General features: G+C 48.3%; 1 pseudogene; it reads left to right on the top strand.

Annotated features, from left to right (window-relative positions):
• The first annotated feature begins 649 nt into the window (after positions 1-649).
• Positions 650-5,528, top strand: LOC119288155 (annotated as a pseudogene).
• The last annotated feature ends 22,129 nt before the right edge of the window (positions 5,529-27,657 follow it).

The following is a 27,657-nucleotide window of genomic DNA, read 5'->3' on the forward strand; positions in this document are numbered from 1 at the left end:
ATGATAGGAGAACACTGTGGAGTCAAGAACCTGCAAAGACGGGCCGTCAGAGCTAACAAGTCACCAATGCCGCGTGCCCAGGTCTGACGAATGCTACTAGGGCGTGTGGGGGCCTACTGGTACCCTTCAAACACATCTTTGGCCCTCCGTCTATATACCCCCAAAAACATCAAATCTATTGTCGAACACATATGGAGGAGGCCGAGATCAATGAACGAACGTGTCATGTGTCCAGAGCTGGATCTGGATGATGGCCATGCGCGCGCTCTCAGTTACTTCTGTCTGCATATATATGGAGCCCAAGACCATCTCTCCTATCTTGTCCAGTTAATTCAGGCGTCGTAGCCGAGTTGGAAAATAATGCTAGTATATACTCGCTGTCAAACACCGGCTGGTACTACGAGCATGCATGTGCTTGTTCAGGACGGTGTGGGGGCAGTCCGTTTATGATTGCCCAGTGATGTTTGCGATGCAGTGCAGTGCGACGCAACAACCAGATTAATGAATTATGAATGATACACCAACACCAACACACACTTAAATTCCTCTGCGGCATCAATCAATCACCACCGTGTCCGTGCGTGGGAGTCCAACTTACCTCTTTCCTCTGCGCACCTTCTTGTAGTTGTAGTCCATCCAGCCGCCCATTTTTCACACCAAAGTAGAGGCAATTGAGGAAGGCTAGTCCTACTGACACACACACACTGCTCCCTCCGGTGTACGTACTAGGCCGTGCGCCTCCTCTTGCTGCGAGATCCATGCTGGGAGGCGCCATCAGCATGGCCACCTCTGCCGCCGCCGCAGAGCTTAGCTTGGTGATGGGCGTGCAGAAGGACATTTGGTATGTGTAATCTGTCAAAGCCATGAACCAGCTTACTAATACAACATCTAGTTGTTTTTCATGTACTATGTTTCAGATCTATTTTCCGTTGTTTGAATACTTCGTTTGTCATGGAGGTGGCAAAGTTCCTCCTGCATTGTTGTATACATGTCACGATCTATAAAATGGCACCATATGATGGTCTAATTAAGTTTCTTTTGAACCTTCTTTTGTTTGGCAGGTTCATCAAAGATGAGCTACAGACGATGCAATCATTCTTGGCTGCCGCTGAAGCAATGAAAAACAGAGACATGCTATTGAAGGTGAGGGCAGAGCAAGTAAGGGACCTGTCCTACAATATTGAAGATTGCCTTGATGAATTTATGGTTCATATGAGGAGCCAAAGCCTAACAAAACGACTGATGAAGCTCAAAGATCGTCGTCGGATTGATATCCAAATTCGCAAACTGAAATCAAGAGTTGAAGAAGCGAGCAGCAGGAATGCACGCTACAACTTAATCAAGATAGACGCCACTAGGACCATTGACAGGGATGTTTCTTACATAGCAGATGTACGTAATCACTCAGCAAGCAACATTGATGAAGCAGAACTTGTGGGCTTTAGAAAGCCTAGGGAGGAGTTGATTAAGCTAATGGATATCAACACTAAAGATGGTGATGCCAAAGTTATATGTGTCGTTGGCATGGGTGGTTTAGACAAGACTACTCTTGCAAGAAAAACTTATGAAAGTAAGGAAGATATTGTGAAGAATTTTTCTTGTTGTGCTTGGATCACAGTTTCATAGTCATTTTTCAAGGTAGAAATGCTCAGGGATATGATCAGGCAACTTCTGGGTGGAGATTCACTGAAGAACTTGTTGAAAGAACTTGAAGGAAAGGTGGTGCAAGTAAAGGACCTCACCAAGTACCTCAATCAAGAGATTAAGTATAAGAGGTACCTTATTGTTCTTGATGACTTGTGGACCATAGATGCATGGAGGTGGATTAAAGATATTGCTTTTCCTAGTAGTAACAAGAAAGGTAGTCGGATAATAGTAACAACACGTGATGTTGGGTTAGCAAAGGAATGTACTCATGAATCCCTTATCTACCACCATAAAACCTTAGAGGTAGTCGAGGCCACAAAATTGCTACTAAAAAAGAGTAGGAAAATATATGAAGACATGGACACAGATGAAAATTTCAAGAGCATAGTTGAAAAACTAGTTAAAAAGTGTGGTTGTCTACCACTAGCCATACTCACAATTGGAGGGATCCTTGCCACTAAAAAGATACTAGAGTGGGAGCACGTCTATAACCAACTCCCCTCTGAGCTTGAGAGTAACCCAAGCCTTGAAGCAATGAAGATGATGGTTACTTTGAGTTACAACCACTTGCCATCTCATCTTAAGCCATGTTTCCTATACCTAAGCATCTTTCCCGAGGATTCAGAAATACAGATGAGGCGTCTAGTAGAAAGATGGATTGCCGAGGGGTTGATTAGAGGTGGGACTGGGTGAACATTGAGGATGTGGCAAAAGGTTACTTTAATGAGTTAATCAACCGAAGCATGTTTCAACCATCAAGGATGAACATAGAAGGAGTTGTAAAGAGCTGTCGAGTCCATGATATTGTGCGTGATGTCATGATCTCAGTTTCCAAAGATGAAAATTTTGTGTATGTGGCACGAAATAATGTAACTGGTGCTATGGAGGAGACCTTCCGACATGTAGCATACCATGGTAGCATGTGCCAAAAGATAGATATGGATTGGAGCCACACCCGGTCAGTAACTGTGTTTGGTGAGAGATCATTGGGTCCATCACCTTCTGTTTGTTCACCTGACATGAGAATGCTCCGGGCCTTGGATTTAGGGAATGCACAGTTTCAAGTCACACAAAAGGATATCAGCAACATAGGATTACTGCGCCACTTGAAGTATGTGAATTTTTCTAATCATCAAGGATATTCATATATTTATAAACTTCCTAGATCCATAGGAAAATTACAAGGCTTGCGTACTTTGAACATAAGAAACAGCCATATTACAACACTACCAACTGTGATTAGTAAACTCAAGAGTCTATGCAGTCTCCGTTATACCAGATTTCTGCTTAGTGTCTCCATTGTACCTAAGGACTGCTTGGTGAGCACACTTTGTATGCCCATACTGTTCACGCCTTTGGTTGATCCTAGTGTGCGCGCCTACAGAGTTGCTGAGCTACACATGGCATGGTCTAGCCGTTGGTCAAAGTCAAATGGTGTGAGGGTGCCAAAAGGAATCGGCAAACTGAAAGAGCTGCAAATCCTAGAGGTTGTGGACATCAGCCGAATTAGTGCCAAGGCAATTAAAGAGCTAGGTTGGCTTGTGCAGCTGAGAAAACTGGGCGTGGTAGCAGAAGGGGCCGCCAACCAAAAATGAAAGGTACTCTGTGATGCCATTCAGAAGCTCACTTGCCTCCGCTCCCTTTCAGTGGATGGTTCACTCGAGTGGCTGCATGTTGTTTCGTCTCCTCCTCCCCTGTTGAGGAGTCTGAAGTTGGATGGATGCCTTGGAGAGGTTCCTGGCAGGTTTGGCAATCTGATGCATTTGGTCAAGCTTCACTTAAGGGGCAGCGTAATAAAGGAAGAAGGTAAAATCATGAAAATATTTGGTCCACTTCCCAACCTCATGCACCTTTGTCTTGGAAGGGGCTCGTATATTGGGGAGAAGTTGGTGTTCAAAATAGGAGCATTCCCAAATCTCAAGAAGCTTGGGATTTGTGATCTGACGGGACTGGGAGAGTTGAAATTTGAGGACGGCACCTCACCCCAGCTAGCAATGATAGATACCAGTTGGTGCAATTTGGCATCAGGAATTATTGGAGTCAACCAGCTTCCAAAGCTCAAGGAGATCTCACTTGGCTACGGAGGTCGAGGGGCAAAGCTTGCTATGTTGCAAAGTGAAGTGGACACACACCCCAACAGTCCCGTGCTGCGACTGTCCAAGGAACCGAGCCACCATGACCTGGGGGGCGTCTTCGTCCAAGTGGAAGAAGCAACCGGGGAATCCTCATCTCTCCATCCCGAGCCTGCAGCTGCGGGAGAGAGTTCACAATCCCAGGCGATGGTCATGGCGACGACAAATCACAGGTCAGCTAGTTGCTTCTCTTCCATTCAACTAGTATTAGCATAAGTAGCAGCTAACAATCCTCTACGTTTTCCTTTTGTCAGCAACAGCCAAGATGATCTGCTTTGCACTTACAATTCGTGCTGACAGAATCCTCCATCCAGTTCCACCATGTAACACACTCTGCCGGTACTGGTAAGCTCTCAGATCTCGTTCAGTCTATTATTTCTGTTTTGGCTCCCAATATTGGTTTAATTCTCCCAGAGTTAGTCTGTCAGATCTTTTGCAATCATATTCTTTTCAGTTTGCGTTCACGAATACTCATGCTTTTATGTAACGATTTATTCAGTTTGTCGACACATATATTTTACACGTACCTCTGTTTGTAGTTCCTTTTTAATTCTCTACTTGGTGCAGCGTTTTACATCTCAGATTGACCAAATAAACTAGTGCTGTGTGTGGTGCATTCAGATTCAGCTGGACGGACATGGAGGAACACACAAGCAAGATGGCAGATGCACCACCAAGCCGCATCGTTCATCCCACTGTCCACCAAGCCGGTGTTGGACTGAATCCAGTGATGATGGCACTGACACATGTGCAATCTCTCTTGGAGTTGATGCATACGGCATGCCTGTTGCCGGTAACCCTGCAAACACTTGTTGTTGATTAGTATTATTACTGTCCGAAAATGTTACACTGGGTGAGGTTGGCCAAGGATCGGCAGAGGGAACGGAGTGGGAGGAATTATCTCTACATCCCGACCCTGCAGCAACAGCGGGAGAGAGCTCCTCCTCGCAGTCGCAGATGGTGGTGGTAACGACGGGGAGCGACAGGTGAGCTAGCTAATTTCTCCTTCCTTCAGTGGCAAGTAGTAGCTGTCAACTAATGATGTTAATTACTAGGAACTTACAATCCATTTCCCTTATCGTATTTTCTTTTCTTTCAACAGTGAAGATGATCTACGCTGAAGACGAGTTTCTAGTTGTGGCTGATGATCGATTTCTTCTGGGTTCCAATATTCGCTTCTTCGATCGCCTCGATTGACACCTCCCCTGCTGCATGCTCGCCTCGGAGTTGATATTCTGCAGCTCGCCCCAGTTGGCAAACAGAGCAGTCGCACGGTATAGGTTGGAATCAAACACATTCCAATTTCCAAGACTGTCTCGTCCAAGTGGAGGAAGCATCACTCCATCCCGACCCTGCTGCATGCTCGCCTTCGACTTAGAGTCTCCTACCTGCTACACCCCGAGTCTCCTACCAGCTACACCCCTGCTAAATGCATGTATCTCTTCGATCAAATCTCCCTCCTCCCTTTGTTTACCCGTTTAAGTTTTGGTTTCCAAGATGTTTGTCTCTTTCTGTGACAGGAAGGCGTTGCCCGTTTCAGCTGAACTACGACGATGATGATATAGCCCTCTGTTACCTTGCCGATTGTTCCTCCTTCGCTTCTACAACTCCAGCTTCTGACACCATGTTGGTACCGCTCCAAGCTCCTTCAGTTTATTTGGTTCAATGTGATTTCTCGCAAAGGTTGTCAGATATTTGTGCACACACAACTGTCTCTCTGAATGTGTTTAACAGGTTATGTTTGTGCTACTGGACCACAGTTGAACAAAATAATGCACACTTTTTATTATTTTTTTGAAACTGAGGCAAAAGATTTGCCTCATATATTAATTAAGTAGAGAAGAGGTTTAGTTACAATAGGCACCCTTACACGGCATGAGTGATTACTCGCGCAAAATAATGGCCCCTAATTTCTTTGCCCCGGCGGTGACCCAAAGCTTTGCCTCATTGGCAATGAAAGCTAGTAAAATAGGCGGTGGAGCACACTTATGCCGGAAGACCCGTGCATTCCTTTCGTTCCAGACGGTCCACGACACGAGCATATTTATCGACGCCATCGCCTTTCTGTCTGGTACTCATGTGCCGGTCAAATTTTCCCACCAACTCTTGACTGAAGCCTCCAAATGACATGAAGAGGTGTCCAAATGCGTAAGCTGAAATTTCTCAATGACCATCTTCCAAAGGCGGATGGTGTAACGACACTTGAAAAAAAGATGAGGACCGCTCTCTTGCTCCCTTTTGCAAAGACGGCAAAGACCACAGTTCGGCCAACCCCGCTTGGCGAGCCTATCCGCCGTCCAGATTCTATCTTGGGTTGCCAACCAAGCGAAGAACTTTGCCTTTGGAGGCGCCCAAGCCTTCCAAATCATGTGCTCCATGGGGGAGAGAACTAGCCCGAGGAATTGCGCTTGATATGCGGAGGCGGCGGTGTAGCACCCATCGGCCGTGTGCTTCCATATAATGGAATCCTCGGAAAGCTCATCAAGATGGAAGTTGTGCAAGAGCATCCAAAGGGTGAAGAATTGCCGGATGTGCTCGATGGAGACGGTCGTGGAGGGGTTGATCTTGAGAATCCAATCATTGTTTTTGAGGGCCTCGCGCACCTTCCAATTTTTCCTCATGGAGGCCTCAAAAATTAGGGGAGCAACATCTTTTGGTTTGGCTCCCTGTAGCCAAGGGGATTCCCAGAAGGGCCGTTTGGCCCCATTCCCCACAGAAATGGTGGTTGAGGCATAGAAGAAAGACATGTCCGCCTCGTCACAAGGGTTGCCCAAACCGACCCACATCTTATTTGGCTCCGTCCATTCGAACCAAGGCCATCTCAGTTGCAAGGCGCGAGCAAACTTGGCGGTGTTAAGGACTCCAAGGCCACCGTACTCCGATGGGCGGCAGACAATATTCCAATTAACCTTGCACTTTGCTCCCGTGGTCTTATCCGACCCGGACCACAGGAAAGCACGCTCCAGCTTGTTCACATTTTGCAAGATGGACGGAGGGACAATCAAGGAGGTGATGAAGTAGACCGCAAGTGAGGAGATGACCGATTTTACTAATGTCGTGCGCCCAATGGTAGTAATGTTCTGCCCCTCATACGTAACCAATTTGCTCGCCACCTTGTCTTCAAGAAATTGCAAATCCGCCTTTTTCAGCTGCCAGACGGATAGCGGGAGGCCTAAGTACCGTAGAGGGAAGGAAGCCACAGTGGCCGGCATGCTTTGCAGAATGTGTCCCAAGTTAAGGTTATTGCACCGGATAGGCACAACGGAGCTCTTGTGAAAGTTGGTGCATAGCCCGGTGACCTCCCCAAAACCACGTAAAATTGCCGAGAAGATGTCAATGTCTTTTTTTATAGGGACCATGAACACCGCGGCATCATCCGCATAAAGCGAGGTACGCACCATGACACCTCTTCCACGGATCCGGTGGACCAATTTCTTGTGGGTAGCCAAGTCAAGGAGCCGTTGTAGCGGATCAATGGCGATGACGAATAGCAACGGTGAAATTGGGTCCCCCTGGCGAAGGCCCTGACCGTGAATGATTGGCGGGCCGGGCACACCATTTAGGATGATCCTCGAGGAAGAGGAGCAAAGAAGCGCCGCAATCCAGTTACGAAATTTGCATGGGAACCCACGGCGTCGGAGGAGGTCCAGCACATACTCCCATTTGACCGAATCAAATGCCTTTCGGATGTCAAGCTTGAACAGGAGCGACGGAGTCTTGCACCTATGGAGCCGGCGGGCAAAGTTGCGCACGCACATGAAGTTATCGTGCATGCTTCTCGTCTTTATGAAGGCGCTTTGGGCGTTGGAGACAAGTTTGTTCATGTGCGGAGCAAGGCGGAGGGATAGCACCTTCGCGAGGATTTTGGCGATAGCATGGATAAGGCTAATGGGTCTATAATCGCCAATACCCTCAGCTCCCTCCTTCTTGGGCAGAAGCACGACGTTGGCAGGGTTGAGCCAGTGTAGATCGGACGTGTGTAAGGAGTCAAACTGGAGAATCACCCTCATCACATCATGCTTGATGATGCCCCAGCACTTCTTGAAGAAAATGCCCATGAAGCCGTCCGGGCCTGGCGCCTTATCATTGGGCATGTCGTTTAATGCCCCAAGCACCTCCTCCTCGGTGATGGGCGATCCAAGCTCGTGGAGCTCCAACTCATGAGACTCCAGGTTGAGCTCGTCCCAGTTGAAGTCTTTTGTTGACCAAGACCCTCTCCTCATGATTGTAGAAAGGTGGTCATTAATTATCTTCTCCTTAGCGTCATGGTCAGTGACCCAACCCTGGCCATGCTTTAGCCTGAGGATATGATTCTTTCTCCTCCTTGCATTGACCCGGCGATGGAAGAATTTGGTATTTGCATCTCCTTCCTTGAGGTTAGCAATTCTCGCGCATTGCTTTTTTCGAGCCCTCTCCAGCACGGCCAGGCTTATTACCCTCCTCTTAAGCCTAGCCCTTAGATCAACCTCGTCAGGGGAAAGATGTCTGTTTTCTTGCGCAATGTCAAGGTGCAGGATCACCAAAAGGGCCGCATGCAGCTGAATTTTTGCCTTTGAGAAGAGTCCCCTACTCCACTCAGAAAGGCGTTGTCCAACCTTTCTGAGTTTGTGGAACAAGATCTGATACGGCTCAGAGTGCGGAAGTTGCTCATCCCAAGCCTTGCTAACAACTTCCATGAAACCCGGCCTGGAGACCCAGAAGTTTTCGAACTTGAAGGTCTTGGGTCTCATCGGGCCTTTGTCATCTGCGAGAAGGAGAGGGCAGTGGTCGGAGAGGGAGGAAGATAGGGCGTGGAGCACATGGGTGCCAAAGGCGGCGTCCCATTCAGCGTTGCAGAAGAACGAATCAAGTTTGCACAAGGTCGGGTTTGCCCTCTCGTTGCTCCAGGTGAACCTCCTATTTTGTAGATGAATTTCTTTCAACTCGCAACTCTGGAGAGCCGTTCGAAACCGGTTGATGCGACTCCGGTTAATGTTTCTATTACTCTTGTCGCGCGCGCGATATATTTGATTGAAATCTCCTGCCACAAGCCATAGGACTCCGGCAGGTGGCTTTTGGTCGATGAGCTCCGCAAAGAAAGCGTCTTTGCGAGAAGAGTCGGTGGGGCCGTAAACGGTGGTGATCTTGTATTGCACGTCGGAGTTTCGGACTCGGACCATCGCGGATAAACAGAAGGCGGTGTAGTTGATGTCAACTAGGTCCACCAACTGGTCATCCCAAAGCAGAAGCATTCCCCCCCTTGTGCCTTCGGCTGGCCTCTACGCAAAGTTGCGCAGTCTGTTTCCCCCAAGGAAGGAGGCCGTGAACACGTCGACATTGACAAGTTTCGTCTCCTGAAGGCATGCAATATGACAGGAGGAGAAGGTGATGGTGGCGTTGACAGTGGACCGTCGATCCGGACAATTGAGGCCTCGGACGTTCCAACATAAAACATTGATAGCTTGCTCTAACATGATAATAGGGAGTACACATAGAGGCATGATGAACATCCATCAGCCACACACACATGCAAAAGCAGCAGCAAGCTGGGCTGACAGAACCCAACTCTGAGCTTAGCAAAGCTCCTGGAGCTACAGAGACACCAGAAGAAAACATGACACTGCACCTTGTGCACGCACCACACTACAGACACATGAAGTTGATCTAACATTGGGAACTACTAAACCCAAAGAACAACGACCATCAATCATATTGCAGCCAGCAAGGCTCCAGCCGCATCCTCAGGTCCATCCAGGTCGATAGCGCCAGCCCCGCCGTGCTGGATAAGCGCATCCTCCACTCCAGCAGCCTGCACATCATCAAGCTTGAAAAGCTCACGCATGGAGCTGATCACCTCCGGGGGCAGAGTGTCTTTGAACTTCTCTGCAAAAGCATCTAAGGCCGCTGCTGTAACATCTTCGCCATTCTTGACTATTCCCAGGCTGCGGCAAACCAGCAGCTCAGCCGCCTTGGTAGCAGGCGCCTCCTTGGCACGCCCAGGGGCTTTGTTCTTCACACATGTCCTGTGCAGGGAGAGACCCGCAGCGGACATGGAGATGGTAACACCCGCAAGCGTCTTGCGACGAGCAGCAGGTGGACGCGGCAGCGTGGACGCCGGGGATGGCAGAATCGGCTCTGGCCTCTCGTCGAAGAGCACAGCCAGGCCAGCACTAGCCGGCTGGATGTCCGCAGCCGCTCTGCGCCTTTGCACCGGAGAGGGGGTGCGTCGCACCGGGCCGCTGGAGACCAGGGGAGGAGTGGGCGACGACTCGAAGCCCGGCGGCCTGGCCTGCAACAGAGGCGGAAGAAGCACCGTGGGCGAGCAGAGGTGTGTCACCGCCGGGTTTTGAGCCGCTAGAGAGATGGCCGACACCCTGGGATCGTCTCGCTTGGAGAGGAGTTGACGTGGCAGCACCGACGTGGGATATAGAGGGGGCGAGGCTGGCGGCGAGAGAGCCTCCTGGGTGCGCCGGCGCACAGCCCGTGGCGAGACTTGGCGTGCCGGGCTACGCCCACGCACCGGTAGCAACTCCAGGGCACGGGTCTCCTCAGTGCTGGTGGACCCAGAGCCCAGAAGGACCGTGGCGGGCGCGACGCGAGTAGGAGCAGGCACGAGGCCGGCCATTGCAGGGGTATCGCTCTGACGCCGCCCACCAGAACGGTCGCGGCTGCGGTCTTGCCCCTACGTCCGCTGGCGATCAATGGCTCCCCTGGAGAGGGAGCGCCGGATACGGGCTCCCCATCCCTCGCGTGGACGTGGAGCACCACGGCCCCGCCTGCCGTCACGGTCGTCTTCGTCGTCCCGGCGAGGTGGCCTCCTCTCATCTCTGCCCTGGGCGGCACGGCGCTCACCGCGTCCCACCGTGCCATTCACACAGCGCCGGTACCAAGTGTACTCCTGGATTTCCGCAGGAGGCGGGTTGTCATCGTCATCCTTGGCCTTGGTGTGGTCTTCCAGCAGATCAAGGTGCACCAGCACACGGTGCCGGAGGCCACGATGGCCGCGACGCCGATGGCCACGAGCCGCGTAAGGTGAGCCACATCACCTTGGGGATGCCGTTGGGGTCAGACGTCCATGCCCAGAGCGAGAGGTCGCGCGTGTCATCCATACGCACCGACCTTTGCTTGATGTAGTCCAGCGAGCAGCCACGACCGATGACGAACGAGGCGATGTAGTTGTTCCAGCCGTGCACCGGGATCCCTTCAAGGCAGAGGCGGACATGGTACATCATGTCCTCATTGTCCGCGTGCGCCTCGAGCCGCCACCCGCGGACAAAGAGCCTGGAGTTGCCGACGAGGAAGTCGCCATGGTCAACGGCGTCGGCGCAGTTGTGCTGGTACAAGAACCGCACCAGGTACTGCTCGGGGTAGTGTCGGACGACACTCACATCCTCCTGCCTGAAGCCGAAGGTGGCGGCGAACGCAGCAGCCACCGTGTTGCAGGGGACATCCTCCCGAGCTCCTTCGAACCAAGCAACGGCGGCGTTGGTGGAGAGCAGGGTAGCTTCAGCCTGCATCTCCGGCGTGGCAGGTGAAGGAAATATGCCCTAGAGGCAATAATAAAGTTATTATTTATTTCCTTATATCATGATAAATGTTTATTATTCATGCTAGAATTGTATTTACCGGAAACATAATACATGTGTGAATATATAGACAAACAAAGTGCCACTAGTATGCCTCTACTTGACTAGCTTGTTAATCAAAGATGGTTATGTTTCCTAACCATGAACAAGGAGTTGTTATTTGATTAACAAGGTCACATCATTAGTTGAATGATCTGATTGACATGACCCATTCCGTTAGCTTAGCACCCGATCGTTTAGTATGTTGCTATTGCTTCCTTCATGACTTATACATGTTCCTATGACTATGAGATTATGCAACTCCCGTTTACCGGAGGAACACTTTGTGTGCTACCAAACGTCACAACGTAACTGGGTGATTATAAAGGTGCTCTACAGGTGTCTCCAAAGGTACTTGTTGGGTTGGCGTATTTCGAGATTAGGATTTGTCACTCCGAATGTCGGAGAGGTATCTCTGGGCCCTCTCGGTAATGCACATCACTTAAGCCTTGCAAGCATTGCAAGTAATGAGTTAGTTGCGAGATAATGTATTACGGAACGAGTAAAGAGACTTGCCGGTAACGAGATTGAACTAGGTATTGGATACCGACGATCTAATCTCGGGCAAGTAACATACCGATGACAAAGGGAACAACGTATGTTGTTATGCGGTCTGACCGATAAAGATCTTCGTAGAATATGTAGGAACCAATATGGGCATCCACGTCCCGCTATTGGTTATTGACCGGAGACGTGTCTCGGTCATGTCTACATTGTTCTCGAACCGTAGGGTCCGCACGCTTAAGGTTTCGATGACAGTTATATTATGAGTTTATGAGTTTTGATGTACCGAAGGAGTTCGGAGTCCCGAATGAGATCGGGAACATGACGAGGAGTCTCGAAATGGTCGAGACGTAAAGATCGATATATTGGACGACTATATTCGGAGTTCGGAAAGGTTTCGAATGATTCGGGTATTTTTCGGAGTACCGGAGAGTTACGGGAATTCGTATTGGGCCTCATTGGGCCATACGGGAAAGGAGAGAAAGGGCCAAAAGGGTGGCCGCACCCCTCCCCTTGGACTAGTCCGAATTGGACTAGGGAGGGGGGGCGCCCCCTTCCTTCCTTCTCCTTCTCTCTTCCCTTTCCTTCTCTCCTACTCCTACTAAATGGAAGGGTTCCTAGTTGGACTAGGAAAGAGGGAATCCTACTCCCGGTGGGAGTAGGACTCCCCTATGGCGCGCCATAGAGAGGGCCGGCCCTCCCCCTCCTCCACTCCTTTATATACGGGGGCAGGGGGCACCCCATGGACACACAAGTTGATCATTGAGATCGTTCCTTAGCCGTGTGCGGTGCACCCCTCCACGATATTACACCTCGGTCATATTGTAGCAGTGCTTAGGCGAAGCCCTGCGACAGGAGAACATCAAGATCGTCACCACGTCGTCGTGCTGACGGAACTCCTCCCCGTGACTCTGCTGGATCGTAGTTTGGGGTGCGTCATCGAGCTGTACGTGTGTCAAGAACTCGGAGGTGCCGGAGTAACGGTGCTTGGATCGGTTGGACCGGGAGGACGTACGACTACTTCCTCTACGTTGCGTCAACGCTTCCGCTTCGGTCTACGAGGGTACGTAGACAACACTCTCCCCTCTCGTTGCTATGCATCACCATGATCTTGCGTGTGCGTAGGAATTTTTTTGAAATTACTACGTTCCCCAACAGTGGCATCCGAGCCTAGGTATTATGGTTTGATGTTATATGCACGAGTAGAACACAAGTGAGTTGTGGGCGATATAAGTCATACTGCTTACCAGCATGTCATACTTTGGTTCGGCGGTATTGTTGGATGAAGCGGCCCGGACCGACATTACGCGTACGCTTACGCGAGACTGGTTCTACCGCCGTGCTTTGCACACAGGTGGCTAGCGGGTGTCAGTTTCTCCAACTTTAGTTGAACCGAGTGTGGCTACGCCTGGTCCTTGCGAAGGTTAAAACAGCATCAACTTGACAAACTATCGTTGTGGTTTTGATGCGTAGGTAAGAACGGTTCTTGCTCAGCCCGTAGCAGCCACGTAAAATTTGCAACAACAAAGTAGAGGACGTCTAACTTGTTTTTGCAGGGCATGTTGTGATGTGATATGGTCAAGACGTGATATAAGTTGTTGTATGAGATGATCATGTTTTGTAACCGAAGTTATCGGCAACTGGCAGGAGCCATATGGTTGTCGCTTTATTGTATGAAATGCAAACGCCCTGTAATTGCTTTACTTTATCACTAAGCGGTAGCAATAGTCGTAGAAGCAATAGATGGCGTAAACGACAACGGTGCTACGATGGAGATCAAGGTGTCGCGCCGGTGACGATGGTGATCATGATGGTGCTTCGGAGATGGAGATGGCCATATCATATCACTTACATTGATTGCATGTGATGTTTATCCTTTATGCATCTTATCTTGCTTTGATTGACGGTAGCATTTTAAGATGATCTCTCACTAAAAATTATCAAGAAGTGTTCTCCCTGAGTATGCACCGTTGCCAAAGTTCGTCGTGCCCAGACACCACGTGATGATCGGGTGTGATAAGCTCTACGTCCATCTACAGCGGGTGCAAGCCAGTTTTGCACAAGCAGAATACTCAGGTTAAACTTGGCGAGCCTAGCATATGCAGATATGGCCTCGAAACACGGAGACCGAAAGGTCGAGCGTGAATCATATAGTAGATATGATCAACATAAGATGTTCACCATTGAAAACTACACCATCTCACGTGATGATCGGTTATGGGTTAGTTGATTTGGGTCACGTGATCACTTAGATGACTAGAGAGATGTCTGTCTAAGTGGGAGTTCTTAAGTAATATGATTAATTGAACTTAAATTTATCATGAACTTAGTCCTGGTAGTATTTTGCAAATTATGTTGTAAGATCAATAGCTTGCGTTGTTGCTTTCATATGTTGATTTTGATATGTTCCTAGAGAAAATTGTGTTGAAAAATTTAGTAGCAATGATGCGGATTGGATCCGCGATCTGAGGTTTATCCTCATTGCTGCACAGAAGAATTATGTCCTTAATGCACCGCTAGGTGACAGACCTATTGCAGGAGCAGATGCAGACGTTATGAACGTTTGGCTAGCTCAATATGATGACTACTTCATAGTTTTGTGCACCATGCTTTATGGCTTAGAATTGGGACTTCAAAGATGTTTTGAACATCATGGACCATATGAGATGTTCCAGGAATTGAAGTTAATATTTCAAGTAAATACCCGAGTTGAGAGATATGAAGTCTCCAACAAGTTCTATAGCTAAAAGATGGAGGAGAATCGCTCAACTAGTGAGCATGTGCTCAGATTGTCTGGGTACTACAATCGCTTGAATCAAGTGGGAGTTAATCTTCCAGATAAGATAGTCATTGACAGAATTCTCTAGTCACCATCACCAAGTTAGTAGAACTTCGTGATGAACTATAGTATGCAAGGGATGATGAAAATGATTCCCGAGTTTTTCATGATGATGAAATCGATGAAGGTAGAAATCAAGAAAGAACATCAAGTGTTGATGGTTAACAAGACCACTAGTTTCAAGAAAAGGGCAAAGGGAAAGAAAGGGGAACTTCAAGTAGATTGACAAGCAAGTTGTCACTCCCACGAAGAAGCCCAAAGCTGAACCAAAGCCTGAAACTGAGTGCTTACACTGCAAAGGAAATTTTCACTGGAAGCGGAAATGCCCTAAATATTTGGTGGATAAGAAGGATGGCAAAGTGAAAAAGGGTATATTTGATATACAGGTGTTTGATGTGTGCTTTACTAGTGTTTATAGCAACCCCTCGGTATTTGGTACTGGTTCAGTTGCTAAGAGTAGTAACTCGAAACGGGAGTTGCATAATAAACAGAAACTAGTTAAGGGTGAAGTGATGATGTGTGTGGAAAGTAGTTTCAAGATTAATATGATCATCATCGCACACTCCCTATATTTTCGGGATTAGTGTTGAACCTAAATAAATGTTATTTGGTGTTTGCGTTGAGCATGAATATGATTTGATCGTGTTTATTGCAATACGGTTATTCATTTAAGTAAGAGAATAAACTGTTGTTCTGTTTACATGAATAAAACCTTATATGGTTACACACCCAATGAAAATGGTTCATTGGATCTCGATCGTAGTGATACACATATTCATAATATTCAAACCAAAAGATGCAAAGTTAATAATGATAGTGCAACTTATTTGTGGCACTGCCGTTTAGGTCATATCGGTGTAAAGCGCATGAAGAAACTCCATGCTGATGGGATTTTGGAATCACTTGATTATGAATCACTTGATGCTTGCGAACCATGCCTCATGGGAAAGATGACTAAGACTCCGTTCTCCGGAACAATGGAACAAGCTACTGACTTATTGGAAATAATACATACCGATGTATGCGATCCAATGAGTGTTGATGCTCGTGGCAAGTATCATTATTTTTCTGACCTTCACAAGATGATTTGAGCAGATATGGGTATATCTACTTGATGAAACATAAGTCTGAAATAGTTGAAAGGTTCAAAGAATTTCAGAGTGAAGTGGAAAAATCATCGTAACAAGAAAAATAAAGTTTCTACGATCTGATCGCGGAGACAAATATTTGAGTTACGAGTTTGGTCTTCAATTAAAACAATGTGGAATAGTTTCACAAATTCATGCCACCTGGAACACCACATCATAATGGTGTGTCCGAACGTCATAACCGTACTTTATTGGATATAGTACAAACTATGATGTTTCTTACCGATTTACCAATATCGTTTTGGGATCATGCATTAGAGACAACTGCATTCACGTTAAATAGGGCACCATCTAAATCCGTTGAGACGACACTATATGAACTGTGGTTTAGCAAGAAACCAAAGTTGTCGTTTCTTAAAGTTTGGGGCTGCAATGCTTATGTGAAAAAGTTTCATCCTGATAAGCTCAAACCCAAATCGGAGAAGTGCGTCTTCATAGAATACCCAAAGGAAATTGTTGGGATCACCTTCTATCACAAATCCGAAGGCAAAACATTCGTTGCTAATAATGGATCCTTTCTAGAGAAGGAGTTTCTCTCGAAAGAAGTGAGTGGGAGGAAAGTAGAACTTGATGAGGTAACTATACCTGTTCCCTTATTGGAAAATAGTTCATCACAGAAATCTGTTCTTGTGACTACTATACCAATTAGTGAGGAAGCTAATGATGATGATCATGTAACTTCAGATCAAGTTACTACCGAACCTCGTAGGTAAAACAGAGTGAGATCCGCACCAGAGTGGTACGGTAATCCTGTTCTGGAGGTCATGTTACTAGACCATGATGAACCTGCGAACTATGAGGAAGTGATGATGAGCCCAGATTCCGCAAAATGGTTTGAGGCCATGAAATCTGAGATATGATCCGTGTATGAGAACAAAGTGTGGACTTTGGTGGAGTTGCCCGATGATCGGCAAACCATAGAAAATAAATGGATCTTCAAGAGGAAGACGGACGTTGATAGTAGTGTTACTATCTACAAAGCTAGACTTGTCAAAAAAGGTTTTTGACAAAGTTCAAGGTGTTGACTACGATGAAATTTTCTCACTCGTAGCGATGCTTAAGTCTGTCCAAATCATGTTAGCAATTGCCGCATTTTTATGAAATCTGGCAAATGGATAAACAAAACTACATTCCTTAATGGATTTAAAGAAGAGTTGTATATGATGCAACCAGAAGGTTTTGTCAATCCTAAAGGTGCTGACAAAATACGCAAGCTCCAGCGATCCATCTATGGACTGGTGCAAGCATCTCGGAGTTGGAATATACGCTTTGATAAGTTGATCAAAGCATATAGTTTTATACAGACTTGCGGTGAAGCCCGTATTTACAAGAAAGTGAGTGGGAGCACTACAGCATTTCTGATTAGTATATGTGAATGACATATTGTTGATCAGAAATAATGTAGAATTATTCTGCAAAGCATAAAGGAGTGTTTGAAAAGAGTTTTTTTTCAAAGAAAGACCTTAGTAAAGCTGCTTACATATTGAGCATCAAGATGCTTGATAAGTTTTTCAATGAGTACATACCTTGACAAGATTTTGAAGTAGTTCAAAATGGAACAGCCAAAGAAAGAGTTCTTGCCTGTGTTACAAGGTGTGAAATTGAGTAAGACTCAAAACTCGACCACGGCAAAAGATAGAAAGAGAATGAAAGTCATTCCCTATGCCTTGGCCGGTTCTATTAAGTATGCCATGCTGTGTACCAGATCTATTGTATACCCTACACTGGGTTTGGCAAGGGAGTACAATAGTGATCCAGGAGTAGATCACTGGACATTGGTCAAAATTATCCTTAGTGGAATAAGGATATGTTTCTCGATTATGGAGGTGACAAAAAGTTCGTCGTAAAGGGTTACGTCGATACAAGTTTTGACACCGATCTGGATGACTCTAAGTCTCGATCTAGATACATATTGAAAGTGGAAGCAATTAGCTAGAGTAGCTCCGTGCAGAGCATTGTAGACATAAAAAATTGCAAAATACATAACGGATCTGAATGTGAAAGACCCGTTGACTAAGATTATCTCACAAGCAAAACATGATCACACCTAAGTACTCTTTGGGTGTTAATCAACATAGCGATGTGAACTAGATTACTGAATCTAGTAAACCCTTTGGATGTTGTTCACATGGCGATGTGAACTATGGGTGTTAATCACATGATGATGTGAACTATCGATGTGAATCACATGGTGATGTGATCTAGATTATTGACTCTAGTGCAAGTGGGAGACTGAAGGAAATATGCCCTAGAGGCAATAATAAAGTTATTATTTATTTCCTTATATCATGATAAATGTTTATTATTCATGCTAGAATTGTATTAACCGGAAACATAATACATGTGTGAATATATAGACAAACAAAGTGCCACTAGTATGCCTCTACTTGACTAGCTTGTTAATCAAAGATGGTTATGTTTCCTAACCATGAACAAGGAGTTGTTATTTGATTAACAAGGTCACATCATTAGTTGAATGATCTGATTGACATGACCCATTCCGTTAGCTTAGCACCCGATCGTTTAGTATGTTGCTATTGCTTCCTTCATGACTTATACATGTTCCTATGACTATGAGATTATGCAACTCCCGTTTACCGGAGGAACACTTTGTGTGCTACCAAACGTCACAACGTAACTGGGTGATTATAAAGGTACTCTACAGGTGTCTCCAAAGGTACTTGTTGGGTTGGCGTATTTCGAGATTAGGATTTGTCACTCCGAATGTCGGAGAGGTATCTCTGGGCCCTCTCGGTAATGCACATCACTTAAGCCTTGCAAGCATTGCAACTAATGAGTTAGTTGCGAGATGATGTATTATGGAACGAGTAAAGAGACTTGCCGGTAACGAGATTGAACTAGGTATTGGATACCGACGATCGAATCTCGGGCAAGTAACATACCGATGACAAAGGGAACAACGTATGTTGTTATGCGGTCTGACCGATAAAGATCTTCGTAGAATATGTAGGAACCAATATGGGAATCCAGGTCCCGCTATTGGTTATTGACCGGAGACGTGTCTCGGTCATGTCTACATTGTTCTCGAACCGTAGGGTCCGCACGCGTAAGGTTTCGATGACAGTTATATTATGAGTTTATGAGTTTTGATGTACCGAAGGAGTTCGGAGTCCCGGATGAGATCGGGGACATGACGAGGAGTCTCGAAATGGTCGAGACGTAAAGATCGATATATTGGACGACTATATTCGGAGTTCGGAAAGGTTCCGAATGATTCGGGTATTTTTCGGAGTACCGGAGAGTTACGGGAATTCGTATTGGGCCTCATTGGGCCATACGGGAAAGGAGAGAAAGGGCCAAAAGGGTGGCCGCACCCCTCCCCTTGGACTAGTCCGAATTGGACTAGGGAGGGGGGGCGCCCCCTTCCTTCCTTCTCCTTCTCTCTTCCCTTTCCTTCTCTCCTACTCCTACTACATGGAAGGATTCCTAATTGGACTAGGAAAGGGGGAATCCTACTCCCGGTGGGAGTAGGACTCCCCTAGGGCGCGCCATAGAGAGGGCCGGCCCTCCCCCTCCTCCACTCCTTTATATACGGGGGCAGGGGGCACCCCATGGACACACAAGTTGATCATTGAGATCGTTCCTTAGCCGTGTGCGGTGCACCCCTCCACGATATTACACCTCGGTCATATTGTAGCAGTGCTTAGGCGAAGCCCTGCGACAGGAGAACATCAAGATCGTCACCACGCCGTCGTGCTGACGGAACTCCTCCCCGTGACTCTGCTGGATCGGAGTTCGGGGTGCGTCATCGAGCTGTACGTGTGTCAAGAACTCGGAGGTGCCGGAGTAACGGTGCTTGGATCGGTTGGACCGGGAGGACGTACGACTACTTCCTCTACGTTGCGTCAACGCTTCCACTTCGGTCTACGAGGGTACGTAGACAACACTCTCCCCTCTCGTTGCTATGCATCACCATGATCTTGCGTGTGCGTAGGAAATTTTTTGAAATTACTACGTTCCCCAACAGCAGGGACGACCACGAAGTCCTCCTCAGGCCTGAGGGCAGCATCACCCAGACGCGGCATGGTGGTGGTGGCGGTGTCGAGCAGCAGAGGGGGTGCTGGTGGTTGGGGGAGCAGCAGCGGTGCCGGCGCAGGTTTGGGGAGAGGCCAGCCCCGACCAGCGCCGAACTTGGGCTCCTGAGCCTGAGGAGCAGCAGGCGACGGGCGAGGGAGAGGTGGTGGCGGGATGAACGAGAGGCAGGGCAGAGAGCTGAGAGGCCGCCACCGGTTCTTGCAGCCACGGGCGCGGTGACCGTTCTCAAGGCAGCGAGCGCAGCGGATGGGCTCTCGGCACAACAGCGCTTTATGCCCAGGAGCGAGGCAGCGACAGCATCGGCCTTTAAGCCACAGCGGGAGGGGAGGAGGCATGAATGCCTGAGGCTCCAAAGCCGGGCGGCGCGGGCCTCGCCGCGATTTGACAAGGCGCCAGCCACCGGTCATGTCCGGCTTGTCCGCCTCGCGCCCCGCGCCTGTCGCCGGCCTTGAAGACGCGCCTGGCGTTGGCCTTGAAGTCGCAGCAGGAGGCGAGCTGGAGCGCTGCACCGACGTGGAGCAGTAATGGCGAGCCACCAACCTCCCATCAATGCGCGCCAGGGATGACGCAGCTGGAGGGGCGACCGAGCCCGGGCCAGCACCCAACGGCGACTCGGGGACGAACTCGGATCCGGAGGACGCGCGCGCGTCAGAGCCGTCGGGCGTCGGGGAATCTAGATCTGGCAGGTGGGCATCCGACGGCCGCAGCGGGGAGGGGAGCTTCACAGGGGCGGCAGCAGCCGGTCGGCCATGCGGCGGAGGCGGCAGCGGCATGAACCAGGAGGCCGCCAGGTCAGCGAGGGCGGCCGGGGCGGGCGCCAGCGCCGGCGCCGGCGCGGGGCCTGGGGGTGGAGCGGGAGCGGGCATGGTTTCTTCAAAAAATATGTGTCTCATCATGGCAAATGTTGCAGCGTTCATGCACACTTTTTATGACTTGCAAAAGAGTTAAGCCCTGTCTTATAGTGTAAAGTTTCCCAGGCTGCATCCTGCTGTTAGTTGTCTTTTCTTTTATATCTGTGGTCCTCTGCTTTGATTTTTTTCGCTCGACATTGCTTTTATTTCCTATAATCCATTTCGCAGCAGAAAATAAACCTATGGTTTGAGTGTTCACTGTTAAGAACGGTGGCATTTTAAAATGCCGGAAATTTTGATATCTAGGACAACAGGCTGGAGCAACTCTGCTTGCTAGTTGAGATTTGAGCAAGGAATTTCTCAACCGGAAGTGAAGAAATATCCAATCGTCCTGTCCTCCGAGGGATACTGAATAATTTCGAGTGGAGATTTTTTTTTCGAAAAGGAGGGGTACCCCGGCCTCTGCATCAAGAATGATGCATACGGCCCTCTTATTAACCAAAGCAGCAAAGTGTGCATACAAGGTTCCATAGTCTCAAAATCAAACAAAGAAAATGCAGCCCATATCGACACACATACTAGCCAGAAATAAAATGCCACAACCGGCTGGCTAAAGAAGATAGGAAAACTAATTGCCTATCCTATTACATGACTGCCATCCAAACCGGTTGAAGATAACCCGAGCAGCCATCTCCCATCGGGTAGACCCAGTAACCAAATACTCCCTGGCCTCCATCGGAGTGAGTGACGACCACAAACGGATCAAAGCCGTAGCTCGGAATAGAACCTGCAAAAAATGAATTCGTGGTGTTCTGTTAAAAACCAAATCATTTCTGCACAACCAGATGGTCCACATCAACGCACAAACTCCCACCCGAATATGCCTTGCTAATGCAGAATCAATCCCATTAAGCCAAGTCCCAAATAAAGCGGTAACCGTGGTGGGTGGAGTAATATTAAAGGCAATATGCACCGTCTGCCATAGAACCTTAGCTAGCGGGCAATCAAAAAAGAGATGTTTAATTGTCTCATCTCGATCACAGAAACTACACCTAGTAGGTCCTGTCCAATTACGCTTTATCAAATTGTCCTTTGTGAGAATGACTTGTTTATGCACAAACCACATAAACACTTTTATTTTCAAAGGAACTTTAACATCCCATACCTTTTTGGACGTTGGAATAGAACTTGAGTTAATAACATCAAGATACATTGACCTCACTGTAAATACCCCATTCTTGGTCAACTTCCAGCGTAATACATCAGGTTGGGCAGAGAGTTGGACCTCCATTAGTCTTCTTACTAACTGAAGCCAAACCTCCCAACGATTGCCCACTAACGACCGTCTAAACTGAATATTAAGGGGGATAGTTTGAAATACCGTTGCCACGAACACCTCTCGTCGTTGCGCAATACGATATAAAGAAGGATACTGCATAGCCAAGGGCGAGTCACCCAGCCAAGAATCCTCCCAGAAACGTGTAGTAGCACCATTTCCAAGGACCACTTTTGTCCTATTAAACAGTAATACTTTGACTTTCATTAGTTCCTTCCAGAAAGGCGAATCAGTCGGCCTAACTGATACCTGCGATAACGTTCTAGTCTGGAGGTACTTGCTGCGAATGATTTGCGCCCACATTGCTTCAGTACCGGACGCGAGCTTCCACAACCACTTACTAAGAAGGCATCTGTTCTTAACCTCTAGATTCTCAATACCAAGCCCACCTTGGTCTTTGGGTCGACAGATAATATCCCACTTAGCAAGCCGGTATTTTCTTTTGTGCTCATCACCCTGCCAAAAGAAACGTGATCGATAAAAGTCCAGTCTTTTCCTAACACCCACTGGAACTTCAAAGAAAGATAAGAGGAACATAGGCATACTTGTGAGCACCGAGTTAATCAAGATTAACCGGCCTCCGTATGACATGAGCTTACCCTTCCAGCAGCTCAGTTTCTTCTCAAATCGATCCTCGACACACTTCCACTCTTTGTTAGTTAGCCTACGATGATGTATCGGAATGCCAAGGTAGGAGAAAGGTAAACTTCCCAACTCGCACCCAAACAATTGCCTATAAGACTCTTGTTCGTCTTTGGCTCTCCCAAAGCAGAACAACTCGCTCTTATGGAAATTGATCTTCAACCCCGATAATTGTTCAAAGAGGCATAGTAACAACTTCATATTTCTCGCCTTGGCCAAATCGTGCTCCATAAAGAGTATTGTATCATCAGCGTATTGAAGAATAGATACACCTCCATCAACCAGATGAGGTACTAGGCCACCCACTTGTCCATTGTCCTTCGCCCTTCCTATCAAAATTGCTAACATATCCACCACGATGTTAAACAAGATAGGGGACATTGGATCTCCTTGCCTGAGGCCCTTGTGAGTTTGGAAGTAATGACCTATATCGTCATTTACTTTAATACCAACACTCCCTTTTTGCGTAAAAGATTCCACCTGATGGCGCCAGGCATCATCAAAACCTTTCATACGCAATGCCTGCTGCAGGAATGGCCACTTAACCTTATCATACGCCTTTTCGAAATCCACCTTAAAAATTACTCCATCTAATTTTTTAGAATGAATTTCATGGAGCGTTTCATGCAGGACAACCACCCCTTCAAGGATGTTTCTATCCGGCATAAAAGCAGTTTGAGACTGTTGCACCACAGAAAGCGCAATCTGTGAGAGCCTGTTCGTCCCGACCTTGGTGAATATTTTGAAACTAACATTGAGTAGGCAAATCGGCCTGAACTGCTCAATGCGCACAGCCTCCGTTCTCTTAGGGAGTAATGTGATGGTTCCGAAATTCAAGTGAAACAGTTGTAGCTGTCCAGAGAAAAGATCGGTAAACATAGGTAGCAGATCCCCCTTAATAATGTGCCAGCACATTTTATAGAACTCAGCCGGAAACCCATCCGGTCCGGGAGCCTTATTGTTTTTCATTTGTGCTATAGCATCAAACACCTCCTTCTCCGTAAATGGGGCCAGCAAAATCTCATTATCGGCTACCGACAACTGAGGAACATCATCAGTCCTGGACTCATCCAAGGACACGGAATTAACCTCCGGCGGCCCGAATAACTGTCTATAATACTCAGTGATGTATGCTTTGAGATTATCCTGCCCAATGATTGTGCCTTCATCTTGCTCTAGCTGGAAAATACGTTTCTTACGGTGCTTGCCATTCGCAATCAGGTGAAAGAATTGAGTATTGGCATCCCCTTGGACTACTTTGCGGACCTTAGCGCGCAACGCCCACTTCAACTCTTCCTCGCGGAGAAGTTCTTTCAACCTCTTCTCAGCCTCGTTCTTAACCTAGAGCTCGGCGGGTAGCAGAATTGAAGATTCAGCTTTTGTATCTAGGGCCTGAGTAAGAGCTAGGAGTCTATCCTTTTCGATCTTATAAGCCCCACTTAGGTGCTTAGCCCACCCTCATAAGAAACTTCTTAAGTGCCTTATTTTGTTCTGCCAACGTTCAACCGCCGTTCTACCTCCACCCCCCTTATCCCATTCCCTGGCAATGAGGTCTAAGAAACCTTCACGTTCGAACCAGGCCATCTTGAATGAGAAAGTGTTCTTGTTTCCCACATAGTTGGACTCCCCGGAGTCCACAAACAGTGGTGTGTGATCGGATAAGCCTCTCGTTAAAGCTTGTACCGTAACCAGAGGGAATTTATGTTCCCACTCTACACTAGCCAGCACACGATCAAGCTTTTCATATGTTGGGTTTGGCAGAGCATTAGCCCAGGTAAACTTTCTGCCAGAAAGCTCTATCTCCCTCAGATCCAAGCTCTCAATAATGGTGTTAAACATAAATGACCATCTCCCGTCGAAGTTATCATTGTTCTTCTCCTCTCTCCTTCGAATGATATTGAAATCACCCCCGACTAGCATTGGGAGTTGTTCGGATCCACAGATTCGAACAAGATCCGCAAGAAATTCCGGTTTAAGCTCCGGTTGTGCGGCTCCGTAAACCGCCACTAAAGCCCAGTCGAATCCATCAACTTTTGACCTAACCCGAAACTTAACCGCAAAGTCCCCCATCACCACACTCCTGACCTCAAGAGAATCGCATCTCACTCCCAGTAAGATTCCTCCCGATCGTCCATGTGGAGGCAGGCAATGCCAGTCAAAATCGATACCACCGACAAGAGAAGCAAGAAACTGAGGAGCAAAATTATCTCTTCCAGTTTCGGAGAGAGCAACGAAATGTAGAAGGCGCTCCAGAGACTCCTCAGCGAGAAACCTTCTTTTAGCCAAGTCCTTAAGACCTCTGCTATTCCAAAAAATTCCTTTCATAGATCATCATGAAATTTTTTGGCCGTACGAATTCTAGCACTTCTACGTACTGCGGAAGCTGGATACACCTTCCGCTTCCACTTACGTTTAGGTTGTTCAGTGCCCACCGGCCGGTCCTCATAACCAGGCGGCAGATCCGGTGATTGACGATCCCCAACATCAATACTAACCTCGTCCACATCAGACCCAATTGAATTTGGTTCAAGGTCCGCACACAAATTGTCTAACACTCTCACCCCCAACGCATCAATCTCTGCATCATTCATAGGCCTTACTGCCGCTAGGTTGCGAATGGTTTCTAAGGCGCGTTCCGCTTCCAAATCTAGAAGATCATTAACCGAGGTGGAGATTTCAGAATTATTATTTCCTAGCGAAACCCCTACTTGAGTTGCATTATGAATAATCTCATCCGTAGAGAAATGCATAATAGAATTGGATAAATTGACTGACATACCAGTAGTGACCTCGATGTCACGAAGCTTGGCCGCTCTCCTTGCGCACCTCTGCTGCATGTCATCAACCTCCGGTTGGTCCTGTAGACGGGAACTCATCCGTCGTCCCTCAGAAACCGGATCAGGGATTCCACCGAAAGCAATAACCTCCTCTCGAGAAGCAGTACACACAGAAGGTCGAGAGGGAATACTCCCGATGCCGGCAGTCAGGCGGCTAGGTGAAGTCAAAGCCAGCGCCGCCTGGCCGGCCGCCCCCTCCGCCGCACCCCTCAGGGCGGTGGGAGCCACCGTCCCAACCGCAGAGGCGGAAGGATGGACCGGGGACACCTTCCCCGGACTCCCGCCAAGCACTACAGTCGCAGCCGCCTCCGTGGAAGCCGAGAGGGAGGTGTGGGGAGCCTCCTGCCCCATACGACCTCCCCCGGGAACGGCCAACGTCGTCGCAGGAAGCGCCACCTGCGCCACCTGCTCCGGACAAACTCTAGAGCGCTCAACCGAAGCGTCCGCCCCCGGTCGCTCCCACGAAGAGGGCACCTCCCTCTCCGGAGACCCGACCTGAGCGGCAGAAGGGTGATGGGCCAAGGCCTCCTGCCTTAAACCCACCACGCTCGAAGTCACCTGTATCTCCATCGTCACAGGAGCCTGTGAGGGAGGCGAGAACGCCGTCTCCGAATCTCCCTCCACTCCCCGATCCTGGACACTGTGGTCATCTAGATCCAACTCAGGTAAGGAGCACTCAAACTCCTCAGGAGACTCCACCCGCTCACTCCATAATCTCGGAGGTGCAGATGAAAACTGAAGGGACCCAAATCGCAGTGTGGTCGACGGTACAGAAGATGTTGGCGCGGTCGGGCCTCCAGTGGTCTTAGCCACGGACCCCGGTCTGTCCTCCTCTCGACCAGAATCAGCACTCTCAGGCTCCTTGCGCCCCATGCCATCATCACCCTCGTGCATGTCAACATCAACGGCAGCAGGTGCCTCACCAAACAAACTGTCATCCTCAAATTCAATCTGAATGTTATACACCTGACCTCGATAAGCCCACTTCACCATATCAGGAACAAATTCAATATCCAAAATGCTGACAAGAATGCGAGCCACCCCCTGAGCTCTGGTGAAGACCATATCAACACGTTCTGGCTTTCCAACCAAAACAGCCAGACTAGCCACCACCCTGGCATCCTGCATAGGTCTGTGAGGAGCTCCCGAAAAACGCAACCAGGCCTGGGTTAGTGGCTTTCCCTGGGGCTCAGTCAATTTCCACTCCTGAAACTCAAGAATGCCCTCCGTACCTGGCACCTTACACATCCCAAAACTGAGTAACCTCTGTAAATCCTCTACCGAAGGAAACTCCACTCTGAACGCGTTAGGCTCAAGACTGACTAGCTCCCAGAGGAAGTCGCCCGGGGCCAGCTCCCGCAGCCGCTGCACAACCTGGACTTCAGAGACTTCTCCTTCAGTCACTTTAACAATCCCCGTTGTCACACTGCGCACCTCATCAGTGTCTTCCCTCTCGACCGGAGACTCAAAAAAAGTAAGCTCAGAACAAAACACACCATACATCATGAGATTGGGTAGCTGCTCTCTCATAAGCGGACAATCCCCTGAGGCATGATCTGGCTTACCACACCCGTCGCATAAGGCCGCCTCACACTCAGCAATGAAGCCATGGGTTCATGCTGCGTCAACACTCGACAGTCCAAGCGCCTCCAACGCATGAAGTGATCATCCACATAGACATAACTGGTCAGTTGAGCAAAGAAACAACCCCTTTTCTTTTTGTAGTTACCATCATACATGTTCTTCATCTATATACAATACAAGTGCAGTTTGTGATGTTGTTTTCAGCTTGCGAGCACATAATACATTTGCCGATGAAATGAACTAATGCACATGCTCTGTATATGCATTTCAGATGGGAACAATACGTCGTCTAATCGACTTCACGTCAATTGAGGATGTTACCGCACCATTTGAGTTCAGTTCTGAATCATGGAACAGGGAAAGGAGAAGAGGCCCCCGCGTCGTCCTCCCCAGGGCGACTCGGGCGGCGGCGCATCTCGCTACCACAGCGGCCGCCCCCCCCTCCCCCCCCCCCTGCTTCCCCCCTCCTCGCCGCCG

This window comes from Triticum dicoccoides, chromosome 4A, assembly GCF_002162155.2.
Source record: "Triticum dicoccoides isolate Atlit2015 ecotype Zavitan chromosome 4A, WEW_v2.0, whole genome shotgun sequence".
Classification (NCBI taxonomy): domain Eukaryota; kingdom Viridiplantae; phylum Streptophyta; class Magnoliopsida; order Poales; family Poaceae; genus Triticum; species Triticum dicoccoides.